This window comes from Drosophila novamexicana, unplaced genomic scaffold (assembly GCF_003285875.2).
Source record: "Drosophila novamexicana strain 15010-1031.04,08,12 unplaced genomic scaffold, DnovRS2.1 tig00000387-arrow-pilon, whole genome shotgun sequence".
Lineage (NCBI taxonomy): Eukaryota > Metazoa > Arthropoda > Insecta > Diptera > Drosophilidae > Drosophila > Drosophila novamexicana.
In genome coordinates this window covers 3596948-3614193 of record NW_020824800.1, presented here as the reverse complement: position 1 = coordinate 3614193, position 17246 = coordinate 3596948, and the positions used below count along the sequence as shown (strand labels likewise).

General features: G+C 36.4%; 1 protein-coding gene across 1 annotated transcript in view; it reads right to left on the bottom strand.

Moving 5' to 3' along the window:
* Nucleotides 1-17246, bottom strand: part of LOC115759752 (nitric oxide synthase) — a 67590-nt gene that overhangs the window by 3753 nt on the left and 46591 nt on the right. The window lies entirely within an intron of this gene.

Sequence of the window (17246 nt, the reverse complement as noted above, 5' to 3'; positions counted from 1 at the left end):
CCGCAAGTTGTAATTGCAACGTCAACGTAAATGCATAGCACGAGAGCAGCGCAGGAATTTCACGGATGTGCGATGTGCGATGCGTGCATTTTGCAGATGGCCTCCTTGGACACATGGACACTTGGACACTCTTAGTTTTGGATTGGGTTTGAAAACTAGAGGCGCGACCGGGGCGCTGTGCAAAAACAGACTGAAAAGTGACCACTGCCCAGTGCTGGACATCACGTACGCATTGCACACATACACAAACACACTCAAACACATGCACAAACACATGCACGAGCACGCGCACGCAGACAAGCACACTTGGACACACTTAGAGAAAATATTATTATGTATTATATTTGATTATTTAGAAAAGTTTTTTATATTATCATTATCTTAATGGTTAATTATTATTATCATTATCATTATTATGACTATAAATAAGCATTTATTATTTTTTGCATTTAAATATTTTTCTACAGACTCAACTTAGACCTCATATGAATGATGAAGTTCTCTTAATCCTATCATCCTCCTATCACAACCTCTTGTAAGGTAACAAAAATATGCAATTTATTGTAAATATACATTATTTTGCATCGTACATTATATCTAACTATTCCCATAATCTTTCGCTTGATAAAATTCATAAGGCGCAAGATAAAGATCTGTATTCAATTACCTAAAAAAAGTTATCTAAATACATCTAAGTATTTAAATTAATTATTTACTTTAATTATTTTTATTTTATTATTATTAATTATTTTTATTTTTTTATTTTCGACTTTAAAGTCTTTTTAATACCAATGAAATAATATATTTGCTCGAAATTTAAATTGACTCTAAAATGTTCGCGATAAAATGAGCTTAATGCAAGCATGAATATTACATTATTTTTGTCTCAGTGCACGCATTTGATTGCATTTTCGCTGGACTTGGCTGGCAGCGTCTTGCTCTTGCTCTTGGTCTGCCTCTGCCTCTGCCTCTGCCTCTGCCTCGCTGCCTTCTGCCTCGCTGCCTTCTGCCTGGCTGCAGGGGCCGGAAAGGCGAGGCCAGCAGAACCTGAAGATTTATCTGAGCGCGTTTATTTTAATGTTACGTTCTGGCATCTTTTGCCTTGGCCTCTTCTCTTTGAGTTTTTGGTTGGCTTAAGCAGCCGCTTTCAATGCATTCAATGCCCACTGTCTTTGTCTTTATGGACGCTGCTGCTGCTGCTGCTGCTGCTGCTGCGGCTGCGGCAACATCATCATCATCCTGGACGCTGTGGCATGCTTTGGTGCGTGGTACGTTGACCGCTTGGAATGTTGATTCATCTGCTGCTGGCAGCAACTTCTTTTATGACTCCACTTGCTCTTTATGTCAATCAGCAGCTGTAGAAGACGCAGCAGCAGCAGCAGCAGCAGCAGAAATGTTGCTCATCGTTTATGGGCCATCATCACAGGAGCAATTCTTGGACAGGCTCTGGCTGGGGCAGCTCAGCACAGCACTGCGGCTGCAGCCGCATTTGGATGCGCTTGTTACTATTTTTAGTGCATATCGCTTTCCTATTCTATTCTTAACTTGTTAGATGCGCAATTTGCAGGCCCTTACGCCATAATGGGGCAAATTATCTTTAAGTGCTGCTGTTGCCCTTCTCTAGAGTTGACTTGGCATTTATAATGCGTTCTTCGTTATTTTTAGCACGATCTTGCAGCCAGACTTGGCATTACATGATCTTTTTTTAAGCTTGATTATATGTTTAGATGGCTGCCAGGCGCAGCATTTAATTGTAAATGGGCATAGTTAACTGGCATAGAATTTAATTGCATATTTAAATAGCCCGACCAAAGCCAACATTCGGCTAACTAGCTAACTAGCTAACTAACTAGTCCTACACGGCCCAACCACCCGCTGCGTATACTTAATATGCGGCACACATCAACTTCATTAAATGGACTTTGGCCCATCAATGAAACAGCCTCAGATATTATTTATGTTTGTTGCCGGTTAATTTGACAGCCGCTGGCAATTGATTTGCCCCCGCCAACGAAACGAAAGGGTCATTACGGCGATTACCGAAGTCGGACGAAAGACAAAGACACGCCATGCTGTTAACCTCACACGTAATTAATTTTTTGATTTGTTTTTCCTATTCAATTTAATTGTGAGAAGCAGCTGCTTTATTTGCTATTGATAGACTGTGACACTTGCCGCTGTCATGTTAATCGAATTCCTTAGCGTTAGCCTCCCCTTGGCGCGGACCCAGCGCCTGACCCTCACGTGGCACGTGACTCGCCTGGCTGATTGCCCCAATACGACGCACATCTTTTCGACACTCGCCAAAATTTCGCTTAGACTCAAACTCAAAAATGATACAAAAACTAAGCGCAATTGTTATTTAAGAGTACAATTATTTGTTAGGCCATACCCAACGTTTTTTTTTCAAATGACCCAATTGTTTTATTTTATTTTTATTAAAAGTTTTTTATGTGCCTCGCCTGGCTTGGCTAGATGAAAATATTGTAAAATTACGCTAAGCGAACAAATCTCATTTAAGCTGCCGTCCAACATTCACCTTAAGTTTAAGCGCCATAAACATGCAAGAAAACTCTCAGGTCTCAGCTTAAAGACCAAATTTAACGTATGTCCGCAACCAACCCAAAAATAATTTCATCTTCCTGCTGCTGCTGCTCAAAGAAAAAGTAGAGCAATGCCCGAAAAAAAAAACCCGTCACGTATACGACAACAACAACAACAACAACAACTGTAATAAAAGTGCATTCACATTTTGAAAGTAAAGCGAGCGAACTTTTAATGTTTTGTCAATGATGGGTCTTTGGTAAATGGAGTCCAAGCAGCGCCGTCCTTAAAGATACATTTGTATCTGTGCGTTACACTGGGTATCTTTAAGCTGTGCGCCGTATCTGTGTATCTGTGGCATGCTAAGCTCAATATTTATGTGCTACGCATTGCTTCAGACTTCAGACGTGCTGGCAACAGAATTTTCACGCCACTCAATTACTACATTATGCGTTTTTTGGGAGGTCTCCGATCTGATCACCTATCCCCGCACCTGTTCCGCATCTGTTTCGCACCTGGCCTGCGGCTGCGTTGCGGTTGCCCCTGCTGTCGACTCTCGACTCTCGGCTGTCGTCTGTCATCAGGTGAAAGGCAAATAAAATGTCAATTTGTATTGCCAGTTGTGTCCCTTTTTTGTGTTGTGCCCTGTTTGGATACCTTATTATTCATACGCATATTACACATTCAGATTTAATACAGCCTTAGCCCCATCCCCACCTCACCATCCCTGACAGAAGTCGTCCTTTTTGTGTCAATAATCATTTACATGTTTATCTAATTTGTGGGGATTTAGCGGCCCGAAATTCCTACAGCTTAAAGAAAGTTAAAGTTGTGGCGAACACTGCAAGATACAGAATTATATTGCCGACAAGTACGTATGTGTGCGACACAGATACACACACACACACACACACACCCAGACACGCGGCTGGCAGCCAAGGCGAGCTCATAAAATGATATGAATTTCGCTCGCAGAAACGAGTTGATGACCAAGCCACAAAAATTTCAGTAAAGTTGTAAATCGAACACCAAACAAAGCCATCAAAAATACAAAAATATAAAATAAAATTCCCAAAACGCGACCAATGCCAATCGGGCAACATTGTTGTTGTTGTTGTTGTTGTTGCCGCTGTCATTGCAATGTTATAGCCACAATTGTTGTTATTTCCGCATGCAAAAATTTCATTTTGCTGCCCAGCGACAAAGGCGACAAACCAAATTTCCCACACAAATGCACATAAAGGGTGTTCCTCAAATTATTCGCTCTATGCGTACAATTTTGATGCTGCCAACAGCTGCTTCACGCATGTCCAAATATGCAGTAGAACATTTACATTTACATATATTCTAATAATTAAATTCTGAAATTGTTAAGAATACATAAAAGCTAGTATACATATTGCTGGTATATTTTGCTGGGAGGAAGTTCTAATGTCCTTTATGTATTTATCAAAAGTGTAGGCTAATTTTAATGGAGAATTAATTGTTTCACATGTTTGTGAATATTTAGAAAATATTTCTGCATGAACATAATAAAGCTTATTAATTTAACAACATTCTCCAAAAATCATTTAAATAGCATCTACAATAGCTTTTTGATATGCAGAAAGAAAGAAACCCAAGTTCTATTCTTGACAGCAAAATTTAAGGCAAATTCTTTGTCATTTCCTACTAAAAAATTAATTTAAATATATTTTAAGATATATATATTGTTATCAGCAGGCTTAAGGTCCAGCGGTTGAGTTCACAAAATCAAAAATGTTAAAGAGACAACAATTTTGTTTTTATATATATTTCATCTCCGATATATATTTCTGTTCAATTATCTCTTTGCTCTTTGACGTGGAGATTGAAATAAAAGTAATATAATCAATAATATTATTTAATAAAATAAATTGTCTAGACAATAAGTTGTCTAAGAATCTGGTTTTGGTATGGGTCAAAAGCTATATAAGCCAAACCTATTTCTAAGTCAGGTTAATATATATTCTATTGATAAATGCTAGACTTATTCCACAGTAAGCTTTACAATATAGCTTTAGCTGTATTTTCCAAATAAAAGCATAAACAAATATCAAGAAATATCTCCCACGGGTCAAGCTATAAATCTCTCACTTCACGGTTGGCTGATCTAAACGAATAAAGTTATATATATATATATATATATATATATATATATATATATATATATATATATATATATTCATATATAGCCAAGTGCTTCCTAATTCCTGCATTCGCTGTCAAGGTGTTGAACGATTGAGATAATATTTACTTTTAGAACCAATATCATGGACAATAAATAACGCTATAGAACGAAATTCTTTATGGGGAATACCATGACAATTTGCTTGAGCTTTAACATAATTCAAACCTGATTGCGGCTTTTCATTCGAGTATGAAATACCGCATTCATTCATATGTTGATTAAACCTTAATATATTAATTATAAGTAATCAGCAGACTAAATGTATTGTCAGCATTTAAATGAATAATAAAGTATATTAATAAGACGAGACGACAAAAGCTTTAATCGACTTAAAAAAAATGCTTGATATTTAAAAGTTAATTCCAGTTGCCTTTTTTAGTTATAGGTAGATATCAATACACTTAGAGAAAAGCTTATTGATTTACACTCAGAGAAAAACTCATTAACTTGCACGTTATTCAGCCAAGAAAAGAAAGAATATTTCCCTAATAATATTAATTATTTGTAGAAATGAAACTCAATATTAAAAAAATCTGGCATTTAATTAAGAATAAGTAAAAGTTTAAATGCATTCAAGATGTTTCCTTGTAGGTAAAATTCTATTTTTGGACAATTTTTTCGAACAAAGTCATAAATACTTGAATTGTATTCAAGTCTCTCTCAGTGTACGCAACAGATTTGCAGCTTGATTTTTGGCATGCATAGCTATAAATATATCTGAAAACTAAGCCGACATTTCGGCAAACATTCAGCAATCCGACTGCAGTCTTATCACAGTCTATTTTTGACTTTTTCCTTGTCGTTTTTTTGTGTATCTTTGCCGGCAAAGTATCTGCGTATCTGGGTATCTTTGCGTATCTGTGCGTATCTGTCTCTATGACTGGCACGTTCTACACTTGACATTTGTTGAAATTGTTTGCTGTGCATTTTGACGCTCAACTTCCCGCAGACAGATGATGGTGTCGCCTCTTTGGGCAGCTGGCAAACGCCTTCAAAATTTGCGCTTATTTGACACAAAAGTTGATGCGAGCCTTTTGCTGCACCCCTCCGGGTTCGGGGTCCTGTTGTTGCTGCCACAAAATGCAAATTGTGCGGAGTTGGGGTGCGAAAAGGTCTTTGTTTACGCTATAACAACTTCATTTTTTGTTTTGCTTCCTTTTTTGGTTGTTGTCTTGTTATGAATTCAGTTTGCAGCAGATATTTACAACACTTTTGTGCCACTTGGCTACATGGGCGCAGCTATGGCAACAATTTCTAGGCAAAATCAAACAAGCCCAAGTATTTTCATGTAGTACATACAACTGTTGAAAACTTAACTGCACTTTCTGATTGTCCTGTGCATTCGATTGAGGTCAAATTCGGCTTGGGAATTCCAAAATGCCCCAGTGCATGCAATTCTTATAAAACAACTTGCAATGACACTCGCTGAAAGTCGAGATTAATCCAACAGGGGCTAAAAATGGCTTAGAGTGGACTCAAATATTACAAGTCTGAAAGCTTAGTTTGCAAGTTAAGCTTTGTTAATCAATCAAGCAACTTACAAGCTGAGCTTTGGTAATTAATCAATCGATCAATCAAATCATTGAAGCTCAGCTTGTAACCAAAGCAAGTTTTACACATTTAATTTATTGCGAAATTTATATACATTTCGTTAACTCTTTAATAATAATTTAAATTAATTGCATATATATTCTATAAGCGAGCTTTTTAACACAATAATGTGCTTTGGAGCTTTCATGTGCTTTAAAAGCTCTGTATAAAAATGTATGTATATAAAATATGAATACCATATTTTTTCAAGCTTAAAATGCGACAAATATTTTTTTAAAGTGCATCCATTCATTAAAACAAGAAGCTTTTATGCACTTGAACGAACATATATGAGAGAAAGTGTGATTAATTTATCAGAAGTTTTTTAACAAATGCTTTCTTTGTATGTTGATAACCCGTTACACAAAATGAATTTATATGCCCAAGTATTTGAATTTTTGGGTTCATTCCACCAAGTATTTTCCTTGCAATGTGCCTCAGTCAACTGTTCATTGGCCTTTTATCAAGATATTTCGCACAGTCACTTCTGGCGGCTACTTCAAGTTCAACCTGAAGATCGATTAACAGAACTTCACGCCTTAGCGCCAATTTGGCGTTTAGCTTAATGGGCAATAATAAATTGTCAAAATGTGTGTAGAAATGTAAAGCAAAATGAGAAGATTGCCCACAAGTTGAAGCCAAAAACCAACTGAACATATATGAACATAAAATGAAACGTATTATTAACGTTGATATTTTTAGATATTGTTGCTGCCGCATGATTAATGCTGGCAATAAATGCGAAAATCCCGACACGGCAAATACAAAATGAAATGAAATACGCACAGATGAGTCAAAGGCACAAGAAAAAAAACTGCAAATCGAGGCTGGCCAACAGCTCGATTCGCGCATTTCGATCGATATGGTTATATATATATAATATATAATACAATATAATTGAGGCCACAACGTGCAAAATCCCATATGAATTTTAGAGTTTCGCATTTCGAATTTCTAAAAACAAATTAATTAAAATTACACGTACGTGTCGAAGGCTGCTGCGGCTGCCCAATTGGGCTTGAATGAATTTTCATGGTATTGTTTTCGTTATCATAATTGTTATTGCCTGTTTGTTGTGCGTGTGCGTCTGTGTGTGTGTGTGTGTGTGCGCGCTGACTAACTAAATGCGACGCCGACAAGTCGCGTAATTAGTTAGTTGCGCAATTTGCCCACATTTGGCAAAACAGTCGGTCGGTCGGTCTGTCATTCTCACAGACTGCGGCAGGTGATCTAAGTCGACCTGGTCTGACACAGAATTGACAAATTTCAAAAATCATTGGCCGAAAATAACAGCGCATTTGTTTTTGTCGTCTCCCAACATTCATTCACTCATTCACATATTTATTAACGCTGATGTTTTCGCATAATTTTTTTTATTTTAATAATACTCAAACTGGTTCTGCCCAAAGATAAACAACCCGCGCGAGGCACTTGTGAACTGCTCGCTGCACCTGAGCGTTAAAATTCCAAAAAATAAAAAAAAACATCAACAACAATCAAAGTAAACATATGCGAGGCTCGTGTAAATGTCGCTTTTCTGCTGAAATTCACAATGTTTGATCGCGCATCTGTGGCTTAAGTCGGTTTTCTCTGCATTGTCGTCAATGGGAACGCAAGATGCGTCAGCACAAATACTCAATATGTGGCCGGAAATGCGCCAAAGTTCCCCAACCAACAACAACAACAACAACAAGTGCAACACCTGAGCAGAGCAATATTTCCAAGATAAGCGAAAAAAAAGGTGCGTCAGAGATTGGTTAGCCTGGCAAATAGGTACACTACTTATTTACTTAAGTACTTAGTATCGAAAAGCTCACCTTTAAGGTGTGAAAGTTTGTACATTTTCCCGAAAACCAATTCAATGTTAATTTTACGACTAAGTCAAACTAGCTTAAAGCTTCAAAATGAATTGAATTGAGCCTTAATTCTGAATTCATTTAATATAGAAATAGAAATAGTTGAAGCATTTCTTTTGATATAATAAAAAGTTGATCTGCATATTAAACTATTTTATAGAATTATGATGATGTCTTACAATTTTGCAGGTATTTAAGGAGAATGGAAAAACTCGTTATTTGCGAGTTTGCTGTATAAATATAAAAGTTTTCTATACAACTCACTTCTGGACCGATTTTTGCCTATTTTTCCCACAGAGCTATATGCTCAAGTAGTTAGATGCTAAAAGGAAATGGTTTATATGCAAGGAGGCATATACATAGATAGCTTTTAAACTGAGACACTAGATGGCATAGAAACAGGTAGCTGGACAGGTGGGCATAGCTATAATGACTCGTATCAAAATGATATGGACCATTATCAGCTCGAAGATTTCTTCTTCTATCGTTACAAAATATACAATCGAAACATTATTTCTATTCAGTCCAAAACTAAGTTTTCAGTTAAAGATGATAATGAAAAGATGATAGAGAAATATTTACGAGCACCTATGAAGAATATTATCAAAGGCATGAAAAAATATGAATATAGTTACCAACAAATTAAGAAGCAAGGCTATAAAGTGACACGATCCAAATCTGGAATTCCAATTAACAATGAAGAGAACCTTAAAACAAAAGATTTTATAGAAAAGCATAACTTAAGCCCTGAGCAGAAGCTTAATTTAAGCATATTTGATGTACGCCAAATTTGGCATCTAATTTAGCCCGCATTTTTCCCATGAAAATATCAAAGACTTTTCATAGTTTCAGTATAGCGGGCAATTCTGAATAAACAACTAAATTGTTTCCGAAAAAATTGTGAAATTTTATTTAAAGCCAAGACTTTTCTTCGAGCCAGAATAAACGTAAACTCGTGATCAACTAATCCGTTTGCCAGTGCTCCAAAATAAGTTGAGGGAAACGAAATCTAGAAATGAAACACAAATGAAATGCATTTTTGTGAACTGCGCTCAGATTTGTTCTTATTTCGTTTTATTCATTTTTGGCAGCAGTCAGGTATTATTTATTTTGTTTTCATTAAAACTTTCGCATTTATGTGAATGACTGCCACGTTTGTCATTCAGTCAGTCAACCAGTTTTTATATATTTGTATTCATATTCATATTTATGTTTATATTTGCGTCACAGAACACATATGAAAAGCTGTGCCCAGCGGGAAAGTGCATAAAGAAGGCACAAATCAAACCATCAAGTGTAAATGGAAGCATGCCATAAAAATGTTTCTCTTAAACTGAAACCAAATCGGGTAAAGTTTATAAAATGTAATTATTAAATATACATTTTAAGCATTCGAAACTGAATAAGCTTAAACTTTTTAAATGATATTCCTTTTTAATTGAAACCAAAACAAAATATAAAAAAATTATAATTATTTAATATAAATAATGTTAAGCATTTGAATTCTCAATAATTCGTCAAAACTAAAAAAAAAATAGCTTTAGCTGAAGCCAAATCGGTTAAAATTTATAAAATTATAATTGTATAATATTTTAATTTATATTTTTAATAATTCATCAAACTAAACGAAGTTTCAGCTCTCGCACAGCCATCTCGTTCTAAGCACACAATTACAGGGTATCTTAGCGCCTGCTATACTCGTTGTCAGCATTTTGTGCACATTCAGCTGCAGTTCAAATTCTTAACAATTTTTTCTTTCAACTTACCTCAAGCTGCGAATACTCAAAGAAATTGTTTGTATTTTTTTTTAGGCTATTTTCCAAAACTGTTTTTGACGTTTTTCCGAAAGAAATGAAACGATTTCCTGTTGAATACGGTGAATTAAACAATTTATTATTTATATTCGAATTGAATGCATTTAACAATTTAATTATTTAATGTTTTCACGTTTGAGGCTGTGCAAAAAATTGTATTTATTTTCATGCTCACATGACTTGCACCTATATATATATGTACTTAATTATGCATTTAATTATAAGCATATTTTTGCACGCGCAATTTAACAAATTTTCGTTGAAATTTGTTTCTGTTTGTGTGTGTGTTTTTTCTTGCAACTGGTAGCTGAGATAACAATTCGAGCTGAGGCAACGTTTTCAATTTAATTAAAGCCGCGCTGACCGGAATGAGATGAACGAGTGTGCTCGACTAGCAGATGCTCTGCCAAGCTTCAAGTGTTTACCATCAAGGTCTGCACATACTTATTAATATGTGCATGTAAAACCGCATGGGTAAAAAGTTCCCGATGACACACGGGTATTTCAGTTGATAAGTATATTCAATGCCAGCTTATGAGCTTAGCTGACGGCCTTAATGACATGTCAGCGGTTGTGTCTTTTGGACAAACGTCAGATAATCAGATAATCAGACAGACATCACTTAAAGACAGTTTTCTCCGAATGCTAACTTTTCTATACTTAATTATATGTCTTATAGCAAAAGCTGCCAGCGCCTTTGTTAGCTTAAATATTGATTATTAAAAAAAGAAGAATATTAAAGTTATTTGTATTAGAGATAGAAGCCTCACTATGTTAATCTAATGGAAATTCAATTAGACTTATCTGCCAATAATATGTTTATTATTATAATTATTATAATATGTTTATTATGGTTCGAACAGTCCATATATCTGCCTAGCATTGCAGCAAGACAACTGACAAGACAGGTCTTCGAGAGAGTCATGCGACATTTTAGTGCAAATTTAATCGAAGAACCTTTTGATAATATCAGCAAGCTATTCGAGAGTAAAAGAGGTCAATCATAATATTTTACGGAAACTCTCAAAAGTAAACAAATTTTCCCTGTCCATAACAAACTGTAATATATCGTATAACATATCGTATTAAAACATGACTTTGCCAATTTACAGGGTATGAGCAGCAACAACTGGCCTAGCTTATTCGGTTGGCCATTCGGCAACAGGGTATCTCGCATATTGCAAATATTTGGTTAGCCATTGGGCATGCATGCCGTGTATCTGACAGATACTTTTCACAACAAAGCACAGCTACGCGCAAAACTTGTCGCCAATTCGCAATTCGAATTCAAATTCGAAACGTTTGCGTTTCATTCATAAAATTCAAAACATACAGTTTTTTTTGTTGCTGTTGTTGTTGTTTTTGCGCCTCGCTAATGTCAGCTCTGCACCAGTTTAAATGGGTCCACGTGCCGCGCTTCTGGGCGAGAGGGGGCGGCTTGAGGCGGGGTGTGGCCTGGCTTAGCTTGATTGCTTTTCGGCTCGGCTTGATTTGGCTTGATTTGGCTTGAGTTGGCTTGAGTTGGCTTGATTTGGCTGCGACTGTGTGCGGTAATGAGCGCTGTTAAAATGCGTTAAATGATTTTTCTATTTTTTTTCCACTTTTTCTCGTTATTTTCGCATTTTTTTTCGCATTTTTTTCAGCTGTTTTGTTTTGCACCTTTTTACTACCTTTGTGCTCGTTCGCACCTTGGATACGCTGGCAGCTACTCTTCTTCTTCTTCTTCTTCTCTCATATTTGCCTATGAATGAAGTTTATTTATTGCGGGGCAACGGCTATTTCTTTGCCATTCCTTTTTGCTTTGATTTTGCCTGAGCCGCAGCGCCGCTGCCTCTGCCGCTGCCTCTACCTTTGCCGCTGCCTCTGCCTCTGTCGGCGTCGTCTGCTGCGCGGCCAAAGTCGAAACGCATTTTGGCTACGCAGGAAGTTTTATGGCACGCCAGACGGCATAGAAATTTGCAAGCCGCTTTGGCTCTGGCCAATTGGCCAACAAATCGCGGCAAGTCAGCCGGAAAAGTGTCCAAACACTGATTTTAACCAGCTGAGAACTCGCGAGCAGCCAAATGAATATAATCTCAAAAAATAAAATAAAATAAAGAAGAAGAAGGAAAAAATACAACAACTTTTTTGTTACCTTTTATCTGAACTGAATCTCAACACAAAACATGCATTTGAGTAAATTTGTTCAATCGCTTTTCAGATTTTATAGAAATTTGTTCTTATGAAAACAAGCTTTTGGTTTTTCCTAAGAGTTCAACTTTCTCAATATAAACGAAAACTTTGTTTTATCAGTTTTGCTTCAACTTTTGTTTTAATTATGCTTCATTCAAATTCTTTTGTATTGTTCAATTAAAATAGAATTTTTAAGTGTTTTTATGACTTTTTTTAAAGTTTTGTGAAAAGTTGCATGCATTTATAAAACATTTGTACAAACTTTAAGATATGTAACTTATGTTTTTTCTTTTTTTTTTTGTCTTTTACTTTTTTAATGTTTTTGATTCAAATATTTCGATTTTTGTCCCCAATCTTAACATATTTATTTATTGGCAATATTCTCTATACAAAATCAACTATTTTTATTTTTATAAATTGTATTTTTCGCTTCCATTCTCAACTCTGCAATGGGTCAAGTCAAGTAAGACCACGCCCTTAAGCTCTCCCTAGCAACTTCTCCGCTTTTCCCTCTAGTTATATCTGCCCTATATTTATATATATATATACATATATACCATATCGCACGCTCTCCCACTTCGCGCTATCGCGACGAGCGTCTCTTTCTCCGCATCTCACTGGGAACACGTGAAAGATATTTAAATATGTTAAAGTATCGCACAAAATAAAAAGAAACCCGCAACTGGCCAAGCAATTCGCCTTATCTCACGTAACAGAAATAATTATAAAGCGCCATATAAATCGTTGCGCAACGTTCCACAAAAGACTTTGCGTACTGCGAATTATCTAAACGGCCATCCTTTAACCTTGAACTTAAACATTAGCGCAGAAAAGTTAATAATTCACAATGAAAACAACAACAATAAAGAAAAAAAAAGGTGCGAATTTAATAATATTTCATATATCGCAAGCTCAGAACCTATTAAAGAATTGAGCAATAAGAGAAGCTTTAAAGCGTATCCGATTTTAACACATTTCTCTGGTCAAACACAGCAAAGAAAATGGGCAAAGAAAGAGTGCTAGAGTCGAGAGTGCCCGACTAGCAGATATCCTATATACCATGAAAACATGACGGAATTTAATAACTGATTGTACAGGGCATTAATATGGCATTTGGATGTGTACATATAGTGAGATATATAAAATCTTAAACAATCTCTATATATGCGGTAAGATATATTCTAAACAAGGTTGAGATAAAAACTCAAAAGTTATCGATTCGGGAATAATCGATAAAAAGTCCTGAAATCGAGAGGATCTCTGATATAGCTAGGTTAAGTCTTTGATCTTAGGGTAAATATATGCGAGCTGGAGAACATCTTCAGCTGCCTGTCAATGCGACTCTTTCAACATATTTTAATTGCTTACAGGGTATACAAATATTTCAATAGTATACAGACATATGCAGACATATGCGAGCTGGAGAACATCTTCTGCTGCCTGTCAATGCGACCCTTTCAACATATTTTAATTGCTTACAGGGTATACAAATTTTTCAATAGCATTCGGTATTGCACACAAATACAAATTGAAATTAACACGCCTGTTATCAGACACAAGCGGGCCAAAAAAAAAACTGTCCACAAGCCATGGCTAAAAGGCGGAGACAGCGACGGTGACACGCGCGGCGTTGGCGGCTTCGTGTGTCAATTTGGCATGAAATTTTGTTGCCGTTGTTGTTGTTGTTATTGTTGATGTTGTTGTTGTTGTTGCTGCAGTTGTAGCTGGCAACAATGCCATTAAGCTCAAAGTTTTATTATCTATACAAGCGGCCTACATGGCAAAAAAAAAAAAAAAACCAATAGAGTTTTGTGACAAGTAGCAATGAACCTTGTAAGGTCTCGGCTGCTGTACACACACACACACACACACACACGCACACGCACATGTGTGTGTTGGGTGCACAAAACATAAATCTCATAAATTTTTAATATAACTCAAACACTCGTGCTGACAGTTGCCATTAGATGGCAGCCCCTCGATTTATTTGAACTTCAGTTAATAATTGCACAGAATCTTCATTTTCAAGTGAGACACAAAACAAATGTATCTATAATGTATATATCCATCAAATATATATATGTATATATCTATCTGTAGTGTATATGTAATTGATGGCTTCATCGAATTTTCAATTATCAATTATTGTATTATTACTTTCATGTTAAAAACACAAGAGCTGTGATATTTTTAAATTTCACATTAAATGCTGTAATTAACTTTAGTGCAAGTGATTTTGCAGTTGTTCTACGCAGCATTTTATATTATTTCAATGGAGTTACTTTTCAATCAATTTGAAATTTCAATTTTAATTCAAATTGAAACATTTCTATACTATATACATTAAAGGTATTCCCACAGTCCATTTGCTTGCACTAATGGTATTCCCAGAATTTGTTGCTTTCAAAATCCAACTCCCTTGATCCAACTGAATTGAACAAAAGTTGACAATTTTTACATAATCCATAAGCTGTGATTATAGCAAAAAATAATTATTTTTACAAATCTATCTAAGGCAGATGAACTTTTCAATCGCTTTATCCAACCGAATACGTATTCCTAAAATAAAAAACCCCAACTTTCAAACTATCTCAAATTTACAACACATTCTGTATTGCAAGGAACATTCTATTGAATTCTGAATGAGATTTACAAAAAAATGAAGTTAGTCAAATTTAAAAGTTTGGGAAGATCGGGAAATTTTGCAATGTTTCGAACTGGGGATTAAAAAGCTGCCTATTCTGGTAATCATAAAGAAATGAATAAGAAATTTCCAGACGCATCGATTTATCTTCCTTTGAGAAATTTCTAGATAAATATACCAAAGATAAATGCTTTAAAATAGTTTTAGTCTTAATTTAAGATGAATAAACTTTAGAATTATTAAAGACATTGGGAGACAAAGGGAATTCCCTTTATAATTCCAAATATTCTAATATTCTAAAAAACTTGCCAAAATTACTAAAAAAAAAAAAAATCCCAAACTGCGTTCTAAATATATTAGAAATACATGAACTTATCTTAGAAAAGGAAATTATTTGTATTATTTATTATTGGCACAAATAGTCCCAATTAAATCATATATTTAAATATGTGCACAGTTTTATAGCAGCCCTGCCGCTGCCGCCCCTAGCGGTACAGCACCCCCAACCCCAACCCCACCCCCCTCCCCCTTCAAAATATTGTTCAATAATTTCACTCTTGGCAACCGAAATCAACAAAAGACAACTCTGCATTAGTTTTGTTGTTGCTGTTGTTGCTGTTGCTGTTGTTGTTGCTGTTGCAATGCATAATAACTGTCGTGCTGTTTGTAGCTACTAACACACACAGACACACACACACAGACAAACATCTATGAGGGAGGGGGAGCCAACAAAATATTTCGCGCTTTTTCGTATGTGGCGCGCAATGGGCTAAAATATTTTCTGATTAACGTACTTAGTTGTTGTTGTTGTTGCTGTTGTTGTTGCTGTTGTAGTTGTTGTTGTTGTTGCTGGTCGCTGGTTTGCTCATTGGCTTCAACACGTTTCTTTGCGTTTTCTTTTGCGTTTTGTGTGTGTGTGTGTGTGTTTTTTTTTATTAGTGCTTTTCCAATTTCTTATTCACTTCATGTCTGCACAACGCGCTCCAACACTTTAGCACACGCAAACAAACACACACATTTAAAACACACACGCTCTGTGGTATCAACTTAGCGAGTACGCACTGTGGCTAAGCTTTTGATTTTGATTTTGATTTTAATTTTTCAACCGCGCCGTCAACGTTGTGCGCTCGAAATCTCGTTACTAACTAAAATAAACGACGCGAGCCGCGCAGCCAAACTGAAAACGGCAACAACAACAACAAAACTTAAATAAAATCAACCGTACACAACGTTGTCGCAGCGACGTCGACTTCTGGCGCTCGAGTGTGTGTGTGTGTGCGTGTTGTTGTTGTTGCCGTCGGTAACTAAAACAGACACCACTCAGTTACACAGACTAAGTAAGCGCGCTCTCTCATCCACACACGCACACATGCACAAACACTCAAAGAGCGCGACTTTGGATCGAGCGCAAGTTCAAGTCGCAATGTTAGCTTGAGCCGGCTGCGACGCCATCAACTGCAGAGAGTGTGTGAGAGAGATTGAAAGAGAGCATTCGCATTTATATGCAATGTTTGTGGCTTGAATGCAATTTGGAAAAAAGTAATTAATATCAGATATTCATTGAAGGCAAAAATATTATTATTATAAATGAAAAATTTAAATGAAACATTAAAGTCTAAAGAGAAAATGTTACCACAAGCCAAGAAAATAATTTCTATTTGAAAATTATTTATGTTGCATTAATAATTGGTTTGATTTGTTTCAAGGGTATGTAAGCTTCGATATTATGGTGACAGCGATCGTGATTGTCGACAAGTTCGAAGCGAACTCTTCAAGCTAAGCTCTCGCAAACTTATGCCGGCTATAAAGCGACTGCTGCTGCTCGACTTGTTGTTGTTGTTGTTGTTGCTAAAATTGGCAATGTTGCTGGCTGGGCTCGCAACATGTTGCTTCCGCTATGTGCCCGCAACAAATATATTTCAATTTAAATTTCTTTCAGTCTGCTGCTTCTCGCGGCCTTTGCATATTTTGCTGTTGCTTTCGAGAATTAAAAATTCCATTTAATATATATATATTTTTGTTAAAGCCCGTTGTCAAAGTGTCTGGTTTTTGTGGGAGATTTAATGTGCGGGCCCGACGGCATTTGTTTTTTGTTGTTGCTGCTGTCTCGCCTGCAACTTTGTTGTTTGTCGCCCAGCGGCAGTTGTTGCTGCGGTCGCGCCTGCTGCTGCTGCGCTGCTGCTGCTGCTGCTGCTGTTGATGACGTCTAATTTTGAACCGAACTCGTTTGCTTACTCACACACGAAATTATGTCAGGAATGTTGGCAGGCGGCGGCTGTTGTCTGACGCAGCTGTTGTTGTTGTTGTTGTAGACGGTTCTTGTTGTTGTTGGAGACTGCGTTGAAAGTCGACGCTTAGTTTCGTGAGAGCCAAAGCCGGTTAGCTTTTTGGTTGCTCAGACGCGTGCCAAAGTCGTA